Here is a 7,673-nt window from a genome sequence, read left to right on the forward strand (position 1 = left end):
GTTCTCCAGTGAAGTAACAGCTCAGCCTGACCTCAGGCTGAGACCAATACATGGTGCTCCTGCATGCAGTAATCCTTTTCTGTGAAGTCATTTGCCAAACAGACAGTGGATGTCTTTCCCCACGGCTTTCCTGCAAAACAGAATATGAGAGACCTTGACCCTTAACTAATGCATGCTGGAGAGGCAGATGTCCAAATCTTAGCTGTCTTATCCAACTGGAAGCTATAACAATAAATCACATACTCCAGTTTACACCACCAGTGCAAACAAGAAAATGGACCTTATACCAGAGAAAGATCTGTTGTAATATAGCATTTTGTTTCATCCTGTTCCTGCTGAGAGTAGAGGGATTGGCAACAGAGAAGAGACAGCTACACAACTGGCACAGACATCTCGTATTGAGGGAATTTTCCTGTGGGAATCTCCTGCCTGTTTGAGTTCTCTCTATGTTCCATAACCAGTGCAAAGCAAATTTAGCAGAGAGCAGAGAATCCATCTTAAAATGCCTTAGGGGGGACAGAAAATACTGTATAAATGGAACTGCAGCGATGTCTCTTCTAATTCTTGTAATCTGTCACCTAGCTGTGGCAGTGATAGGTGCTTTAGAAACCCACAGACAGTCTGAGTATGATTTGATCACATTAGTGGTGGCCTATGCATCAAGAAATTCAGAGGTTTTATTCAGAAAGGCATTAAAATAAAGATGGTTGTGCTTTTAAATCTCTTTTGTCTGGGAAGAGGTTATCTCCTAAGGCTGGCTTTACTCCTGACATTTCTCATTCTTTGCTTTTCTTTACAGATCAGAAATAGAACATGAAATGCCTTGTCTTGCTATTTTCATCATTCTGCAGTCAGTCTCAGCATGAATCTGAGGCTATGAGGGTGGGAGGTGATGAGCTGAGTCAAGTCTGAAATATGGTTCCTTGTACTAGAAGGATAGAGATGTGGTTTCTGTGTAAGTCACCAGTTCAGGTCTTCTTGGTACTGAAAGGTGACAACTGTTATAGGCTCTCTTGAATTGAGGTAGAGGGTTTCCATCCAATTACTAGCGAACTTTATGCAGTAGTCTAGGAAGCTGAGAACTGTGTGCATGAAAACACGAACATGTTGGCTGGAGAACAGCACACAGGGGAAGTTTGTCCTGTCACTACTTGCATTTTCCTGACTGTATGAAGCTTAGATATTTTTCATCCGCCATGTTTAAAGCTCTTGCCCTGGTAACCTTCATCAGGTTGAATCAACTATAAAGATAGGAGAGAATATGAGGGGAAAATTTGTTTTCCTTTGAGGGAGAGCTTTTATTTTAGATGCAAACCAACAGATTTTTTTCCTTTGACCTCCAAAAACCAAAGAGAATTTATTGGTCATTTTCACATTTTTAACTGACATTTTAATTTTCTTCACAAAAACACTTCAAACATTGAGGACCTCAGTAAACCTCTAAAGCACATGGTGAAAAGTGTTCACACAGACCGTAACATTGTAACTCTGGATTTGTACAATTCATGCTTATGGTCAGTCATGTCAAGCTTTAAAGAATCTACCAGTTCAGCCATCACGAAAAGGCAGTAAATCTGGATTATGCATTGAAAGTGCTTAGGGAGTCTGGGTATTTATACCAATGAAATGCCAAAATATTTTACTGACAGTCTCCATTTTTTACATTCTTTTACTAGCAGTTAATTTTTTTATGTGTATATATATATTTTAATGATGACAGTTATATTTTGGCTATTATTAGTTTGCAACTGGTTGGGCCTTCTCTCGTCAAAACAGGAGTCTGAACAATTTCATGCACATGGCACCTTGGGCAGAAGACTGGAAACCTTACAGATACATGCATGGCCTGGGCTGAATACAGTTAGAGCTACCTCTTTGGAAGCTCTCCAAATGCCATACGTAGAATTCCTGGCTGTTTCCATAGCAGTAATTCACTGGGGTGCTGCTGCTAAAGAACCTCTTTCAGTCCCCAGTGTCCCCACACAGGACCAGAGCTGTGAAACCATGAAGGAGAAAGGGGTGACTCAGTAGGGAATCCTTCTTCTGTATCAGAAGCACTTTAAAGCACCCGAGAGATGTATGCAGCTAGAAATATAAACTGAAGCCTCTGTGGGGTGTCCATCATATAGTGCCATTAAGAGAGGTCCAAGTCAACCCTAGTACCCAAAGCAATGCAGTGATATTAACATAGTGCTCTCAACTGGGCTCCTTAGCTTCTCTTTTAAATGTATCCACTGAACACAGCTACATTTATTTCCTGACCAAAATTAGGTCTCTTATCTAATTTTGAGCACCTCTGTATGATACTGCTTGGTGCTACACAGGCGCTCTCTACTGCAAGGGTGCCAGGAACATATTTTATTTACAATAGGAAATCACTTAAAAGAGGCCATATTCCTTTTGGATTGACAATGAAATCACACCAAACTGGTGCATAAAAGATTTAAGTATACATAACTAACTCAGACCGAGCTCACTGAGGCTAAAGGAAGAGAAGCAACATGCTCATGGAGTCCAGATCCAGCCTCAGCCACTTGGTGACCCCACACTAGGAAAACTGTATGAAATTTCTGATGCTGTTTTTAAGCAGTTCAGTGTTTCAATCCAGACTGCCAGGGCCCCAATACCCTCACATGGGTCTCCCCCCACCCTGCCCACAGCACAGGACCCTATTTCAGGCTCTCACCACTAACATCGCAGGATGCTGGTCTCCAGCTTCCATGGGGGAGCTGACATGGCAGCCCAGCCAAGGCCTGCCCCCATCCCCAGAGAGGTGCCCAATGCTCAGAGCTGGAGCTGCCTTGGTGCCCTTGGCTGGGGTAGTGGGATGAACCTGGGCTGTCAGGCTCTGCCCTGCTGCCCTGTGGCTTTCCCTGAAGCTCCCTACACCCCATCCCCAGGGAGCCACCAGCCCTTGCTGTCCCCAGGTACTGATTCCTCTATGCTCAGTAGCTGCCGCCTGGCTCTTTCCTACAGGTTGGGATATTAAGAAGAAAGGTCGAACTCCAAAGATAACCAGTTAATGCTGCAAAGCAAAACCAAAGTAATGATCAGAACCATGGTCTCCTTCCTCCTCTTCAGAACCCAGACTATATACTTACAGGCATAATTGAATATAAAACATATACTTAATTTCTGGCAGAAAGAGAAACTAACTGCTTTTGGATTTGAAAGCCCAGCTATCCTCTCACCCCATGAGGAAGGTTTGGTTTTATTGTATTGTCTATTCTCTCCTCTGAACAGCTCTCACTTCCCACTTTGAGTCCTTCTGGCAAGTATTGATGTGCTTCTTTCTTGCTATGAAAAGGATACCATGAATCTGTCATCCTTCAAACTGTTTCTCAGCTCACTTTTGCTGTAGTGTCTCTGTGAGTTAGGTATGCACTCTAATGATTTAAAGATAGTTAATCCACTATGGTTTGCTGAACTTCCTAAGTATTTACAAATATTTGGCAGAGCAAGTGAGAAAAACTCAAACAAATTACATTCCTAGGTCTGCACCTCTTTCCGAGTATGATATGGTAGTTATGGATGACTTTACTACAAACCCCAGGGAACAGTTTAGGTATCTGTGGGGTATGCCCAGCCCCCACCCTGGAGGGATGTCTGCTGAGATAAGGAGATTGCTCAAACCTCCCAGCAGAACTCCCCTGGAAAGGCAACCACTTTTTCAGTTATGACGAGAAGAAGACAGACCCAGAATCCTCTGGGAGACCCTATGCAGATCCTTTGTAGCCCAGTGGCCTTTACCCTCTGACACCCACCCCCTGTATCCCTATAAAGCTAGCCCTCTGCCCCTGTGAGGGCGGAGAGATGCCTGTCCCCGGTCTCCCCTTTGCTGGAGTATGGACTAATAAAGCTACTTTGTGCGGAACAGCTACACGAGCCTCTTGTCTCTCTCTGGTCTGGCCTGGAGGCTGCCCTGCAGAGCTAAGCTGAAATCATGAGCTGACAATCACTAAAGAGCTGACAGCCTCTGCATGGGCCCTCCTGCCAGCAGCTGAGGGAAGACGACCGGTCAGAGCTTCCTTGGTCAGAGCTACTGACCCCTCACCAGCTGTCATAGGTATCAAGCAGTTTTGGGAAAAAACACAGAAATTCAGGGATTAGAAACCATTTGAAAAGTTAACTTCTGCCAGACTATGGCACTAGAGGCCATGCAGTGAACCCTTCCTTGCTCTTTGTCCTTGACTGCTCCCTTAAATCCAAGATGCTGAGGCATAGGAGGGCCAGGCAAAGCCAGAAGCTCACCTGGCCAGGTTTAAGGGGAGGCTTCAGATTTGCCCTGAAGATCTTTCAATACAATGCTGGGCCTTGCCATTCAAAAACCAGAGGGACATTATGTTTGCTTAATGCTATATTTCAAAGCAGACACAGATGGAAGACAACTGTGTTCAAGATCTGCAGTATTACACAAATGTTTGAGTAACAGCATCATGTGCTGCTGACCCTGAGGAGAAGAAGTCTGCTCAGGTAGCAAGAGAGCCACTAATTCTTAGGTGCTGTAGTAACATCAATGTCAATAGACTCATGCTGTAGGAAGGCAGCCTTGTGTCCTGTCTCAGGGCACTCTGGGGGGCATTAAAAATAAATCCATACCGTAGCAATGGTATGGAACATAAGGGTGCTTAAAAGGGATCTTCTTTATTTTCAGGCCATAGCCATACAATCTGAGCCAATATAGATGGCACATACAGCCTTGTGGAAGATTTCATTCTTTCAAGCTGGTCCTCATTACCATTTTCTTTCAGTAATTTCAAGGAATACTGTAGCTGCCATTTCCAAGTCTCTGTCAGACTTTCTTCCAGAGAGAGGGATTCAGGTGGCTTTAGTTGTTCCATTTTTTGTCACAAAGAAATCAGACTTCTTCTCATACAATGTAATAAGGGTACTGTGTCCCCATGAGGGACTAATTCTCATTTCCTGGCTCAACACTGGAGGTAGGTAACTTACAGAAATAATTCTGCAATCTGTGACTACTGTTGCACACTGGAGCTGACACTCTTAGGAGAAGACTTAGAAATGAATTGCCTATTTACAAAGGAAGCCCAGTGTAGTCAGGACTGGCTTGTTCCATAAAGAGTACAGAAGGACTCCCACAGCACTACTAAAATAATAGGAAGAGTAACAGGGATTGCTACAGGAATGAGTCGTAGGCGTGCAAAAAACCCAAAGGAGGCACTGATTTTGTCAGATGCACAAAGGCAGCTGTCACCTCCTCCCAACGGCCATTCAGGGAGCGGATGGTGAGCAGTGCATAGACAGCCATCTTGTTTCTAGTCAGACTCAAAAATCCTTGTTTGCCAAGTAAGAAGGAACAAAAATGTGTTGAGCAAAAGATTTAATTTCTTGGTGTCTATGGGGAAATCAACAGACAATGGGAAGCAACATAAAAAGCACATACATGAAAGACTGTTATTTAAAACCAGTTGACATAGTCATTTTCACTGGAATCTGGCTGGCTGTAGCCAGTATTTAATTCAAAAATTCTTCAGGAATGAAGGTCTTTTGCAGGCCAGCTTTATTTGGCTGGGGTTGGGTTTTGCTTTTTCCCACATCCCGCCTGCTGAAGTTAGAGGTTGATGGCAGGGAGCCCGATTCCTCCGCCTTTTCCTGTGCTGGACACAGCCAGCCAGCATCACCTCTTTGTTAAATTGTCTGCTAGAACTGCTGTATGCAGAGAAGCTGGTGTGAGGCAGGGAAGGAACAGGATCATCTGATCTCCCTTCTGAGAACAGAGCAAAAAATTATCTGAAGGACAATCCATAAGGAGTCAAAGAAGTTAAAGAAACCACATACAGTCCAGAATGGGCTATCTGTGGTCCCATGGCAGTAACGGCTTTCCTGTTTGATGAACCCATAAGCCATTAAGGGCTATAAAAAAGAGGCTTTCTTGCACAGCAGACAGCAGCAGCAAAACACTTGCTCCTAGAACTAGACAGTGAAAATAATGACAATTCTAAAGAACCTTTTTGAAGCACTGACCAAAAAAATTTACATAATAATTTTCTATCCTGTAAGAAAAGTACAGTTGAACAAATGGCACGTAGAAACTCTGCCTTTACAAATGGGGGATGCAAAAATTAGTCCTGTTCAAATGTTCAGCAACACATAGCAGGTAGAGAATACACAGCAGGCTGGTGTGGTTGAGCTACTCCCACGCAAAGCCCCTAACATGACAACAGTAAGGTAACCAAGCCAAAGCCATCCTTAAATCAATAATACACTCCACTCCACTCCTCTCCCTTGTACACCTCACCTGGTCTCATTCTGTCTCCTGGGATGTTCAGCCCAGGTCTGCTAAAACTGAGGTATTGTCTCTTGTTGACTCTGGCAGGCAGGGGGGCGGGGAGCAGCTGATATGGCAACTCCAGATGTGCTTTTTCTATTCTTTGAAACTGTTCATCAGAAAAACAAAAAGCTCTGTGTTGCCATGGAGACAGTATCTCTGGCACTGATGTACGCAGTGGGCGGCAGCAGTTCCCGGCTGCAGAGACGCCCAAGACCCGGTACTTCAGTGAGCTCCTCACTGCTGAGCATGCTCAGAAGCAGAGGGTTCAAGCTTGGAGGACAGGCAGGACATCCCCGAGGTGGCCAAGAAAATGAGAAAGTGGTGGATCCAAGGATCTGTGGATTTTGCACCTGAAAAAAAATGTCAAAGTGATGTTAAAGTGAATTTGGAGTCAAGGAAAAGCTGTACAAATCCCTGAGAGGCAGTACACAGATAAAGCTGGTAGCCTCTTTACAGAGAAAGCTGGTAGCCTCTTTTGAGATAAAAACATTTTCAGAGATTTGAATTATTGTGTTTATAGAGATAATACTAGCAACAGCGGAGAAAATAAGCAAGATCTTTTTGCAGAAGGAGATTTTTTTTTCCAGGAAAGCAGTGAAAACTCTTTCTTTTGAATCACTTAGAACTTGTATCTGCACACAGTAAAGGAAATGATCCTCTGCTGGTCCCCAGGAGACACATGAAATGAGACCAATTAGGATTTCTCCAGCTCTAAATATAAGGACTGTGCAAAGACATACTTTACCCTTATTATGTTTTAAAGTGAAAATGAATAGTGTGTGCCCCAGCTGAATTAAAATCAGGGCTTGCATTATGTAAAAAACCAGAGAAGATTATCTGTTCTGTCCTTAAAATCTCTGAAAACATGACCACAGGGTTACCAGATCAGCTGGGAATACCTGTTATGGAGGCCTGTCTTAACAGTGTCCAGTTGACAAGACCTCAGAGAACAGTGCAAGTAGCAGGTCATCCATCTGGCCATGAGTACATTGCGTTACACAGGGAAAGAAATTTCACTGAACCAGGGATGTGGTCTTGATAATATGAAACTGCTACCTCTTGTAGATATTGTATTTACCATATCTGATTACCACTCTTTTCCGAGGCAGATTCTGCTACTGATCAGAGATTATCCAAACTATTTTACAGCCCAGACCTTATAAATGGGCCACTTTCATTTCTGGTGTAAAATGGTACATCCTAATTGAACTCACAGAAATTACTTGAACTATAACAACATTTCTCTGACTGTTTGGCTCTGAAGTGGCCAGTAGGACAAGGATCCGCAAAGTGTACAGAGTAACCTCACTAATAAATATTAGGCTACGGGATTGCTAGAAGAATTGAGTTGTGGGTTCTCCCATGACACAGAAGTAGATGT

This window comes from Corvus kubaryi, unplaced genomic scaffold (genome assembly GCF_017639235.1).
Source record: "Corvus kubaryi isolate FWS band 111438036 unplaced genomic scaffold, C.kubaryi_AGA036_p1.0 66, whole genome shotgun sequence".
Lineage (NCBI taxonomy): Eukaryota > Metazoa > Chordata > Aves > Passeriformes > Corvidae > Corvus > Corvus kubaryi.